The following is a 14,110-nucleotide window of genomic DNA, read 5'->3' on the forward strand; positions in this document are numbered from 1 at the left end:
GACCAGAGTGTTGATTTTTACGACTCTGCTATGCAGCTTTGAAGGGTTTACACTCTCCCGTTGCAGCTCAGATCAACATTGAGGCCGCACTGGATGTCACAAAATCCTAATTTGTGCTTTTGGTTTCACAGTTTTGGTGATTCATAACATTGATGCTATCATATGCCATGATTATTAAGGCTATCCTATCATCTTTGCTGTGGGTCTGCATTTTTAAAATGCCACAGACACTGTTACTTTGAATGTTACTTTGTAAGTCCTCCCTTGCTGTTGAGGCTATATGAATGAGATTGACTTTTCATTACACTGACCTCTTACACCCTTCTCAAAGTGTATCTTTGACACCGGTAAGCTCATTTTGCTCTCACTACTCTGAATCCGTGATCAGATTTATTTGGAGACTGCCGCTTAATTATAAACACCATCTGATGCAGAAATACTGAGACAGAATTTATGGATTTTTCCCTTTCATTTTTTTTAATGGACAAAAGTTACAGATCTCAAAAGCTGACGGCATCTTTCAGGGTGTAGTGTTGTGCTGATTGACTGCCGTTGGATAAACAACAAAGCCAGTCAGAGTTTTGTGAGATGGATTAAGAATTGGGACCTTGTCTTTCTTTGCCAGAGGCTGAAAAATAGCCAGAAAAATACCTGATAAGATTATGCAGATATGCGGGCGCTTCTTTCATCTTTTATGTTGACTGAAAATTAAGTTGCAGGACAGATACTTAAATTGCTTATTGGTTATTTAACTAAAATGCTGATGGCAGTGGACGTATCTGATTGACAACATTACCGGCATCTTTGTACACTATGTACACATGACCCATTACACGGACCTAGGGCTGGGAGATATGGCAGAAATCCGTATATCGTCATATTAACTATTATTTTTTAGGGTTGTTTTATTTGTAACCACGCAACTTTATTGAGGTTGTTGTAAGGAGAGTGTTCAAACATAAAACAAGTATGATTAATTCAATCAGTAGATTACATGTAAACATAGTAAGACAGTGAGTACAGAGTGACAGTGGCACCCTTCTGCGTTCTGCATTTAATATAAATAACAACACAGTGATTAGCAATGCTGTCCTCCTTAATTTCCAATCAGGCTCTGCATTGAAAGCATGAGAAAGGTCAGAGCCGTGTAATCTTGGAGCAGAAGTAATTAGGCCCAGCACAAGATGTTTCCCTTTTCTTGGTCCCTCTGCTTTGAGCTCTTTTCACAACAGCGGTCTGGCATTTTGTACTCTGGCTGGAGCTTTGGAGGCTGCCCAGATCTACAATACTGAAAGAGAGTATGAGCACATAGGGGCCCCATCCCATCTGAAACAAGCGGTCAGTGATGAGCTTGGCATGCACATCTTTTTAGATCTACAAGTAGGGTTGTTTGTTACGTAACGTCTCATCATCTTACCAGACAAACATAAACATCAGTACAAGGCAGCAGATGGTGTTGCAATTATTTTCTGTCACGTTCGTTTGAGCTCACAAAGTGTATTTTATGAGTGTGTCTTCTGTAACTGAACTGTATTCTTTGAATTAAGGAGCCCCTGCAAGTAACACTGTGGTGTTAGTCAACTTACAAGTTACTTATAATTTCTTTTTTTCCTTCCAGAGAGCAGACAAGAGCTATGTGTCAGATCAAAATGAATGTGTGAGATCTTTGCCTGCAGGCACAAACGTCACTTTAAGCATGCTCGACAAATGCTTAACTAAAGTGCAGAAACAACATGGTGAGGATGTGTTAAAGAGCAGCAGCAACCAGCTCCAGTGTTTTGACTAGCTGGGCCAGAGGGGTACATGCCGTGCCAGCTTGGTGGCCTCTTTTAAAATGAACCTTGGAGGTTTTGTAGGGTGGGAAAGTTTGTAGATGAAGGGGGGGATTTGGTAGGTCGAGAGCCAATGATGGTTGTTTTTTGTGCTGAATTCTTTAACACTTTGGCACTTGGGATTGGCATAAAATGTCTCTGATTCTAAGTGTCTATGTGTCTCCCTCTCATCTGCCTCTGTTACTGGGATATAACTCATAATTTGTGTTTTCATGTAGGACTGTGACTCCTCTTTAACAAGAACTCACAAAGAGGGGGGGAGGAGGGCTTCAGCGGCTTGTGTTGATTTTGTTATGTGGAAAAAAACAAAACAAAACAAACCACACCGAAGTGAGTAATAATGGTTCATGGACAGTTGATTCTCGCAGCAGCATTTGCTTTTAAGTTACATCATCCTTTCACCCCTCCATGCTACTAGAGGAGCAGGATGACACAGACACGTCCTCCATCGCCTTGTTGTTAACCTTTGGACAACAGAACACTGATGATTAAGGGTGTTTCATAATCAGAGTTACAAGGATGTCTACATCTAAGTTCATCATCAAAAGTAGACACTCGACGATGAGCCGCCATGAGGAAATACAGAAAACATAAAAATAAAATGTAGTCTGTCTTGAGCCAGAACTGCTGTGTGTTGGCCAAATTATTAAGATTTAATTCACTGTCGCAACACATTTCAGAACCTTTAGATTTGATATTCTCTTACAGACTAGATTCCCACAAGGTTCAGATACACAACACTCATCTGTTATGTCACAGCACCACTCATGTCAACTATGTGTTGACAGTGTGTTTGCCTGGCCAGTGTCCACTGATGAGGCCAGCCTTTGGTTAGTCTGTGGCAGGCTATAATCTCCTTAGCCTGGCATGTCACTCCGCTGACCTCAGGCCTCGAGACTTGTTACCGTGTGGAGAGCTCTACCTCCTGCTGATTTGCATCCTTACCTCCAGTAAACACTCCTGCATCCAAATCTGTAATGCATAAACAGATCCAGCAGCACCCGGCCGTTGCAGGGTGACGCACGCACATCTGGCAAACGTTCAGCCAACACATAATTGCTTGCTTGCTTGCGTATATTTCTCAACATAAAGGACATTAAGGTAGGATCGAGGAGGATTTGTCTGCAGCTCTGCCATTCGCTTCAGGGAGCGGAGATTTCCCAGGGAACTAATGCATTCTGATTAGTAGGGGTTTTATTCCACCCGTCACATTGGACGGCATGAAACACTCTTTAAACGTAATATACAGGAGCAGAAAGCACTCTAAATGCAATTTTCAATTAAAGCATCTCAGATCTCAAACTTCTTGAGCTAAAACATTAAAATGAGCTTCAATCAGCAGTAGAAATCTCCTGATTCTTACTACACACCAGGCAGTCTCATCATTGTAATCCTGTTACTTTGTTGTTAAATTATTTTAGCTTGTTGGTTTTACTGTGAACTCGTTAAATGAGGCTATAACCAGAGAGCCCGACATTCTTATCTTTCGTGCCACATCGTTCACCCTGTACGGTACATTTTTTATGTTCTGGGAAATGATTCCTTTTGTTTTAGGCAACAAGGTTAATGGTGATGAGATTACAGTTCCCTCCCTCAGTCATGCTACACTTGGAGCACTGGCGCCATCTTTAATAGATGGTGGCTCGACCGCTGTAACCATGATTAGAGCTGGACGAAGCTGTGCACTTATTATCACACCACTGTGGCCTAAAGTTGGCAGTCAACTCCTGCGGAGGACAAAGTGGAAGCCACATCAGCCACTGTGCCTTAATTGTGATGATCGAGGCTGTCAGTGGGCTGTGTGCGACCGCAGTATTGCAGGGCTCGAAGGACCCATCCAGCTGTCTACTCGCCCTTGGGACATGTTTCCGCTCTACTTGACAGCGATGTAAGACCAGACAAGAAGGGAAATAAGGCTTTGGCCCCTGGTTACCCATGCATATTTTTGGACTTAACTTCCACAGCGTATAGATACCGTAGATGGTATAGCAGCAGGCAGCTGCGCAGTAATGCTGATCTGAGTTCGTCTAAAGCCCATGCTGCTGAAGAATTAAATGATCACTGTGGTGTTGAGTCACCCACATAGACCTGTCACTAAAAGTGTCCACATGCACCTTTGTGCTGCCCTCCATTAACACCAGTTTTATACTTTCTTATTCCCTCATTGTCACAAAACAAATAGGGGGGTTAATCATGAAAACTTATTAGCATTTTCTCATCTGCCTCGCTGTAACGAAGGGTGGTGTTTGAAAAGGAAGAACGAGCGTGCCAGCCTTTGAAGTGTTCCTCTGGTGGTTTAAAAACAGGGCTGCCTTTCACTCTCAGACTGTCAGAGCCATGCCGAGAGCTCTCTCAGATCCTGCCATCACCACGCATGGCCGTGCTGCTGCAGTAATGAGTCAGGCAATTTCAAGGGCACCCACGGCTGCCATCTCCCCTGTGGCTCGCCTCAGTCTGCTCTCCCTTCCTCTAGCAGCTCCATCTCTTTTTTTCCTCTCCTGTGCTGTCCTCTTTCTCAGTAATCGTCTTGTTTCAAAGGTATGTGCTTTATTAAAAGCCACAGATCTTGTTTGGTAACCAATTCTTTTAAGGAAGCTTGTTCTCAGTCCCCCTACCCTGCTAATTTCGCACCAACCCACCCAACCCCAAACAAATGAGTTTGTCCAGCTTGGCGGTCAGTCAGGGTGGTCAGGCAGAGAGGCTGTGTTCATGCGGAAAATGAGCCATGGGGAAAGACGGAACAGCCATGTTCGATTAGGGAAGTACTGGAATAATATCCTCATCTAGAGAGACGCAGTAGCTTGTGCTGCACTTATTACTGATACCACTGATTATGTTGGAGGCAGGACGGAGCCGGGCTGCATGTTTATTGGATCAGCAGGTAAACAGCTGCATTGATTGTAGAAATCCATCACAGTTAACATTTTGTCTTGTTTAGACGATTACTTTGACACAAGCTGTAGTAAAGTGAGGTAGATGTCGATATATGGTAAATGGACTTGTACCTGTACTTATATAGCGCCTTTCTAGTCTTCTGACTACTCAAGACGCTTTACACTATTTGTCACATTCACCCATTCACACAGACATTCCTACTGATGGCAGTGGACACCACATTCACACTCCCATGTGCAGCACAAGAAGCAATTTGGGGTTCAGTGTCTTGCCCAAGGACACTTCAACATGAGGACCGAAGGAGCCGGGGATTGAACTGCCAATCTCTCGAATGGAGGACGACCCGCACTACCCGCTCTAACTCTGGCCGCCCCATCTGTTGTGCATTAGAAATGGGGTTTTTTGTACAGTAGTCCTTTTGATTAGAGGAGTCAAAGTCTGTTTTGCAATTTGACATGTGTTGTAGTTTAATGGAGGGCAGGAAACATGCAGGTAAAAAGATGTTTTACAGCTTAAAACTGTAGGTACAAAGAGACCAGAGCCCATTTCCCAAAGTATTTTACAGCTAAGATGATCGTAAAGCCCATTTTAAGAACCTATGTTAAGCTTAACAGGTGTTTCCCAGTAGAACATACACTAATGATATTCTTAGAAACCATCGAGTACCTTCCCACTTCCTCCTAGGCATCTTTTGAAGCTGCAGGAGAAACCTCAAAAAAAGTTTTATTTTTATTTTTATTATGACCACAAGTCTTCCCATTAAGTTAAAAGTCAAATGAGTGATATTCCAAAATAAAACAGTAAAACTACAATAGCACACAGAATACAAAATAATTGAGTTATGCAGTTGATTTGCCAGTTTTTGTTTCCATCAGCATCCTCTCTTTCTCATCTGATTAAGGCTCTCACGATTCTCCAAATTCACTATTCGGTTCAAGGCTGCATGTTTTTTTTTTTTTTATGTACCAGACTGAGATCACATGGCCACATTTTAAATAATTTATTGAAAATGGGAGAATCGCCAATTGTGCTTCTGATTTTGATAATTTAATTGATTTTCAAATTAGAAAATAACTTGTGACTACATCGTCTTTGGCTGAAATGTAACTTTTCAGATGTTTTGTTTTTAGTCTCCATATCTTTTCTTTTTTAAATTTATGTTACATATATATTGCTGCCACACGCAGAAGTCCCATAAGTCATATAGATATATAGATATCCCCAAAATGAATTAATTTTTAGAAATGTACTGAGTGGCAGCTGAGTGTTTATCTGCTTAGCAAGATTATAATAACACAACCTCAAATATAGCTACTGTAGAGGTAGCAGAAGTGTATTTAGATTTCTGTGGAAATTACACAAGCCCCCACACGTGACTCTGTCCACATGATTCATTATAAATGAATCCATTGTACCTGTATGACATCAGGAGTCAGACATGTATCGGTCTGCCAGTTAAACCTGTAGGTCACAGAGGTGCCGTGCGTGCTGTAACTGGTCTGGCAGGCCAGAGAGGGAGAGGAAGCATCACTGCTGGAGAGAAGAGATTTAGTGGTCATCTTAGTGGATGAAAGGGGAAGTGCTGTCCTTAAAGTTTTGCGGCTTAAAATGAGGCTTAATGTTGAGCCTGGGCCTCCCTAATGTGAGGCAGATCAGTAGGGAGAGCTGCCTGCACACTGGTGACACCACTATAAAGATTTCATTAAATGAAAAACACCAGGCAGTAAAAGATGTTACTTTTTCTCTCTTAGAGGCAGGATAGCCTTTAAAATGGGGTGAATATGAAATGAGAGTTTAAGGAAGATGGTTTCTGGGCTGAGACATTTTCAGATTTTTTTAAATGTTAAAAAAATCTATGAGTGGTGAGCTGTCGCAGCGCCATTTTTCAGGCTTCTCTGCCTTTTTATAGTTGTGTCTGTGTCAGTTTAATATTTCGGCTGGATGTGAACTGCTGTACCCAGCCGCTGCAGCCAGGAGACTCTGAGCGCTTGCGTTGCTTGATTAGCTGGGGAATTAAGACAGATTACAGGCCATTGTTCTCTGGGGGTCTGGGCATGGCTGGACCGGGCTGTAATCTCCTGTAATTCCCTGTGTCCATGAGTTGCTGCAGATGATTTAATTAGACGTGCTGCTGATAAGAGTCCTCATTTACAGCCTCCAATCAGCCATTCTCAGGTCTGACCTGCTCCCTGAGCTAATAAGTCGCTGGGAGGGGGAGAGAGAAGGAGTTTTGAGATGTTTACCTGTTAAACACCCTCTTTTGTCTAAATGACAGAGTCGAGTTGTATTTCCATTTACTTATAAACCTGTGATTCTCGCCACAGTCCAGGTGCGGAGGGACAGGAGATGGTTGATAAGCAGGCAGGCTTAACTTTGGGATTAGGGAACTGTTGTCGAATTAAGTGATGGTTCTTTGCAAAACATTTGTGTAATTGTCAGAGTAAATAGGATAAATAGTTAAATAACCAGTTTTATGATTATGTGTGGAAGGGGAAAACATCCAATGAAAGTACATAAAAGTTTTGCATGACTGCCCTGGTTTGGCCTGCATAATAACTGATATCACCATTAGCTGTTTTAAACGCCGTAACTCCTAAATGGCCTGTTAATGTGATGTATGGCCAATTCAAGTTTCTCTGGCTAGGTATCCTTAGAGCTTGTTTATTTCCCATAATGCATTTAGCGTGCATACAGGGTCAGGCTAATCAGCGGGGAGCAGCCAGCTGTATTGTCTGTACTCACCCTGGTTCTTCCACTCATCATCACTCCCCGGTCTGCACATTAACAGAGGTTTCCTGCCCTGTTGCAGCTGTTTATGGTTTAGGCATTTAAGCTCTTATCAGCTGTGACTTACAATAACTGCAGCTGTTAAACAAGTGAGCATTGGTCAAGCATTAGAAGTGTAAGCTGTCAGATAGTTTAGAGGGCTGTGAAAAGTGTTACAGCTTTAATCAGGAAACGTCAAGTAAGAACATCCGTCTTATCGGCACTCTCGTCTATTGAAGTGACAGAGAAAACTACTCTGTTGAAATACAAGGCATGCCTCAGTGGTGGTTTTAAAGAAAAGGCTTGTTTTTCAAACAAGGGGCAGAGGAGAATCTTTTTCCCTTATTTTTGGCCTTTCATCCACGCTAAGTCAATGTTTTTGACGCCGAAAGATAGAGCTTTTTGAAAACCGAGTCCAGAATAAATCTGAAACTTTATTATAATGTGAATTAGTAAAACTGTGATCACACAAAACTAGGGGTAGGACAAAAATATTGATACAGCAATGTATCGCAATACTTCCTTTGCGATAGATTATCGATACACTAGCCCCAAATATCAATATTGTTATTTTTAGAGAGGAATGTGTATTTTTTGCACAGTTTTGAGATTATTCAGATGTCTGACAACAGAAACAGAAAATATGTGAATAAGAACAAATAGGAAGGGAATCGTTCTGAATTAAAATACCACAGGAGACTGAACAGGGTTCTTGAGGTGAGTAACTTGGCTGTGTCAGTTTTGTGGTAACTGAAACAGGACAAGGATGAAAAGATTTAGCTTCTTTTGTATTGTTCAGTCATTCAAACATTCAGTCAAACATGGAGCGAATGTGATTTTCACATTGTTTTAAAATCTGCCATGATATGTTGATGTGAATATAGAGACGATGGGATTTTCTGTCCATACTTTAAGCTAAATTAGTATCTACTGCTTTACTGGGTGGATTTGAGCAGTGTAATTTTCACAAAGATAAGCTCCTGTGTCCTGTCTTAGTTAAAATGACTAACTGCTGAAATCTTTGTCGAGCACAGTAATAGATATACATCAGTGGCGGCTGCTGGTCTTTCAGGGAGTGGAAGCTCATTTTTCCAGCCTACATCATGAATGTGTTTGTTTATTTATATATAAATTCTACCCTTCGTTCCTTTTCAAGAAAATGATCTGTGACATTGTCGTACTAACTAGGCGTCTTTTCCAGGGACTTGACCAGTGTCCTCTCAATGGCAGCAGAGCTAGGCTGCTTAAACAGCCTTGGCCCAGCTGGAGCTGCTTCGCCAGGCTACGGTGAAGTTTGACCGCCTGTGAGTGTGAGTGACGGGGGGAGAAGCGGAAGTTCAGAACAAAGCAATGAAAAACTTGGATGTTTATTTTTCAAGAACGCTGATTCGCTCATTTAGCTGTCGATCAAAAAACGATTCCGTCTCAGACAGCTCATCCAATCATCATGCAGAAGCCGAGCCTCCGGGCCAGCCAACTGCCCCATAGACCCCCAGAGACGCTGAGCGTCCGATGAGCGGAACAAAGCCCAGCATTTATCCAATGAGAGTCTAGTTTTGCTGCAGTGGAACAACCCGCTCTACGCTTCCACATTGAAGTCAGTAGAAGCTGAGCGTCCGGCTGTGTAAACTGCTGTGGTGCTGTGAGGTGAATTAGAAGGAAGTTGCGCTGGTTACCTGTGATAAGGAGCTGATTCTGAACAAAAGATGAAGGCTTTCTAGCGTGTATTTAGTCAATGCAATGTACACACAGCAGTACAGATTTCACCACTTTTTTTTGGGTGACATTTTAGGGGGAGCTGAGCTTCCCTTGCAGTCTTCGCCACTGATGCACATTTAATGAGTGAGCCCAATAAAAACAATCCACAATGGAAAAAATGAATCATCTGGCTCAAGCAAGTGAAAGAGAAACTAGCTTTAAGATAGATGGAGAGTACTTTATTAGTCCCTGCTGTACATTTTTCAAAGGGTGAACTACTTTGTCTGCTGTAGTATTGAATTATAATTTACCCTGTATTCTTTATTTTATCTGTTTTGCTTTGCTTGCATATGGCCTTGACCCGCCTATAATTAGGAGTAAAACAGAGATAGTGTGTTCTTAAAGACTGATCTTAATCCTATACTGTTTATAATGTGGGTTGAAACTGGTCAACACTGCATAAACAAGACATGCGTTAAGTGTAAACAAATTTTTTTCCTGCTCTGTGCTCGAGCTGTGCCTGAAACTTGCAGTGGGTTTTTTTGTTTTTAAATAATGATCCAGGCTTCAATATATAGATTATTGGAAATCATCAGAGGATTTAATAGCATGCAGATCTGACTGAAGGCTAGGTCTACAATTCATTGCAATGTACTGCCAGCCAGCATCTGCAGAAACAGTCGGTTATTTTACAGTTTGACTTGACAAAAGAGGCTTACATCCCAAATATTTATTTGATGACGGGACTGCGTGAAAGAGAAGCAGACCCACACTTTATTTGGTCAGACAGAGCTCCTGGCGAGCTGTAGCAATCACGCCTGCATAGTGTATACACAACCCAAGAGCTTCCAGCTGCACTCATGCCGCTAAGGCAAAGTAGCGGCAAACAAATCTGTTTGTCATCCCTGCCGTGTGGTGCTGGCTGGCATGCAACCATGTCATGCTTTTTCACAAGGTGATTTGTGCGTCTGACCCACAAGCTACACGGTTTTATACATGCTGACTATTAGTGACCATTAGAGGTTTGACTAATCCTAAGAAGCTTTTTCTAAAAGAGGAGACAAGCTTGTATTTGGTTGTGTTGAAAATCAGCTGGCGGTCGAACATATCCAGGGGTCATTTTCAGGGTTTGTTTACTCCGTCGTGTCCTCAGAGTGAAGTCACTGTGGAGTAGGAAAGAGATGATGGTGTAAGCAGGAAAGGCAGTTCTTTTCAGCTGTGTTGTTATGCCTGCATGTGAGTTTGGTTTCTCTATAGCCAGGCAGAGCTTCCAAATATAGCTTATTTAAGGACCCGATCAGACACATTTTTCTGTTCTTGTGAGGCAACCACCCCGTTCACCCTTTCTCAGCCTAACTGTTGTTTTGATGTGAATGTGTTAAAGTTTTCAATTTGAGGCATTCAGGGTGCCCCTGCAAAAACCCAAGGCACTCAGCAACACTTACAAAAGTCCACCACAGGCTGCTCAAACTCCCTCTGTCTGATTGGGGCATAATCCACTCTGGAAAGTGACCCCTGATTAATTAAACGATAAAAGACTGAACTGAAGAAAATGGCGGCGCATTCGCTGCTGAAATTTTGCAGTTCAAACTTTTGACATTGTATGAATGCTGAAACGGTTCAAGGTGTAGTGACAGTGAAAATACATTTACGCGTAAAAAGCTGAAAACTTATGGAAATAAGAATAAAAAGAAATTAGAATATAACTAAACAAAATGCAAGGTCTGCTTTAGAAAATTTCTGGCACTTAAACAAATGTAGTTGACGACCCTGTTCTCCAGTGTTCGCTCCTCTCTGTCCAGATGTTACAGACGTGTCTGAACTCACCACTTACTGGGCTCACCTCTCGTGTTGAGCCCTGACCTGACGTGTCTCAAACAGAAATATTGTGTAATGAATGATTATAGATCTTTCTAGTAGAGATGCACGGATCTGATACCCGAATCGGATATCGGATGAATGAGGCCGATAGAACATTCCGATCCAGTCATTTCTTTTTTATTAATATTATACAAAGCAATACAGTTACAGCGATCTAGTCAATTCAATTCTATGTTTGCAACACTGGAGTTTTATATTACATTTTAAAATATCTGTTTGCATTTTTAGCTGCTAATGTACACTTTATGTGTTAATAAATAATATTAAGTACATTTATATCTGTGTTCATTTGTTACCTTTTATTTAACAAGGCTAAATGTTTATGTCAAGCCTGATGCCTTCACTCACATGGCAAGGTATGCGGTTCATTCATTCAACAGTAGGATCGGATCGGTATCGGGTATCGGCCGATACGCTCAGCCCAGGTATCGGTATCGGATTTGATCAGAAATAACTGGATCAGTGCATCTCTACTTTCTAGACATGGAAACAAACACACAACATACTGTTGAGTAAAGGCTCTGTTTCTTATTAATCTGTTTATATGAATATAAATGGGCAAAAAAACATTCTTGAACAGAAACTGGAAATTGCCATCTCACTTTGGCTCTCTACTCTGAACCGGTTGCTGCACAGCTTCGGAGTAAAGCCACTTAAACTAGTTTTACTAACGACCTCTTCTTCAGAGATAATTGCAGATGCCGGTGATTCATGGGAGCTTGTGGTTTGTTTTGGATTGTAATCTCTCAGGCCTTAAGGAAGTCATTTTTTGTTACCTTAATGTTTTTCTTTCTTTCATCGGTTGCCTGTTGAGATGATGTATAGCTGTCTCCAAGATTAGCATCCTGCTCTTGACAGGGTTGATTGATAGCTCTCCAGAGATGGTTGAAACTGGTTGCTGTTGTGAGAGTATTCCATATTAGGCCCGTAAGCATTTAAACCTGCTGTCAAGTAAATTTCCAATTTTGGCTGTGAAAATTGTATATACATGTATACCTCAAACTCCTTATTTAATAAGCTCTATAGAAATAAGGTCTGCTGTAACAGCCTCAGGACGGTTGGTGAAGCCCTGAGGGGCTTCTGTCAAGCTGGTGACTCTTTGCGAACAGCAGGCCCGCTCTTATCGCTCCACACTTCTCAGATTTCCACTTTGGTGCCAGCAACAAACCCCCTGTTCCTCTTAAAAGACTTGTCCTGCACTATGTACATTATCAAACTTAACAGTGATGGCTCTTTGTCGTGCTTAAAGCCCTTACACATCCAGCTAACTTTGCTGCCATGGTGATACCACACACCTCAGTTCAGTGTGTGGACCTTTGTCAGCAAGTCAAACACCATAAATCATTGTAAGGATAAAAATATTAAAAGCCAACATGCTGTGTTGTTTTGTTATTTTCCTTAGCTATTCATGTCTGTGGGGAAAACATTTACATACTCTGTGAAGTGGAGCAGCCGCCTCTGAGCATTCATCATTTACATGACGTGCCCTATATTCAGAGAACTGGAGGAGGCCGCCAGCTTCAGCGCTTCCAATCAGCCACACTACTTTTACCAAATGTTTCCTGTAAAAGGGATGTAGTAGATGTGGGGGTCATCTGTGATCTGACCCAGAATCAGTCACAAGAGACCTGTTTCATCTGTCAGATAGGTTCTTCTTTCTGTGAAATATTGTGCTGCAGTTGTAGCCGTGGATATATTTTAAAAGTACTAATAAAGCCATGTGATGAATTGACTTTGTCTTTTACAAAGTTTTCAGCTGAATTTACTTTCATGGGAATTGAACATGGAACATAACAAGAAATTGACATTGTGACATCTTTAAATCATTTATCAAGCAAAAATGCAAAACATTTCTTGGTTTCAGCGAATTCAATATTATACTATATTCATTATTATACTTATTTTTACTCTAAGTAAGTGAGACAAAATGCAATGTTTTTGATTGTGTTTAATTTCTATAACTATTTTATGACATTATATAGACTACCGTGTCAGAAATTATTTTAAAATGCCCTTCACAAGTTTCCAGAGCACAAGTTGAGGTCTTCAAATTTCTTTTTTTGTCCGACCAACATTTCAAAGCCTAAATATTTTTGTTTTATAGTCATGATAGTGAAAAGCAGCAATTATTTACAAATGAGAAATTGGAAGCAGCTTGACATTCAGTTTATCAATTATCAAACTTGTTTTCATTTCATTTTATGTCCATCGATTAATCAGTCTTGTAATGTTTTTTAGCATTAAACCAATGAGTCTAAACTATCATCAATAATAAATTAATGGTTGGTTGCAGCCCAAAAATAATTGGGTCCAGAAATGAAAGTACCACAGCCTGTGCTGTCTACTGTACAGGTTGTTATTGTCTCAGGCTGCCTCCGTCTCTCTAGGACGGATGTTGGCGGTGAATAGTGTCTCTGTCCAACAGACTTCTGAGCCAGTCCTGCACAGTCAGCTCAGCTGGCCTCTGCCTGCTCTGCTGGCTGAGCTCAGCCAGCCCCCGGAGAGGCTGCAGGCTCTGCTGATGCTAGAGGAAACATGGCTGCGGGATATAAGGCGCAGCTTGAGCTCCATTTGATGTCTTGAAACAAATACACCAGAGTTCGCAGCCTTAGACAGCATTTTTGTTGTTCTGCCTTTTTGTTCCTTTTCACAAGCTTTGTTTTGGTTGCCCCCGGGGGCCAGAGGGTCTTTCACACCAGACAGATAGGTGAAATATTTTTATGATTGGTCTCAAATCCTTTGGCCCACATTTAATCAGCCTCTGTTGGCTGAGATGTTTTGAAAGCCTGTGTGCTTACACCTTATGTTATATTCCCAGAGGTGCAAGAAAATCTTGCACATCAGAATATAGAGCTCATATCACAGCAATTTTTTTTTCTTTTTCCTGTGGTTGTGACATCAGTATTTGCTTGTCAAGGTCTGCTGTTAGCTCGTTCCCTGTGTCCGTGTCTTCAGACTGCATTCGGTTTGGCATTGAGTGCTGTGAAAGGGTCCTTTCACTGCGAGCACAGGACCACGCACAGGCTAGTCTTGTCGTT

At 41.6% G+C, this 14,110-nt stretch overlaps 1 protein-coding gene across 1 annotated transcript in view; it reads left to right on the plus strand.

Moving 5' to 3' along the window:
• The window catches only part of trim62.1 (tripartite motif containing 62, tandem duplicate 1), a 33,560-nt gene that overhangs the window by 2,515 nt on the left and 16,935 nt on the right, over positions 1–14,110 (plus strand). The window lies entirely within an intron of this gene.

This window comes from Echiichthys vipera (assembly GCF_963691815.1).
Source record: "Echiichthys vipera genome assembly, chromosome: X".
Classification (NCBI taxonomy): Eukaryota; Metazoa; Chordata; class Actinopteri; order Perciformes; family Trachinidae; genus Echiichthys; species Echiichthys vipera.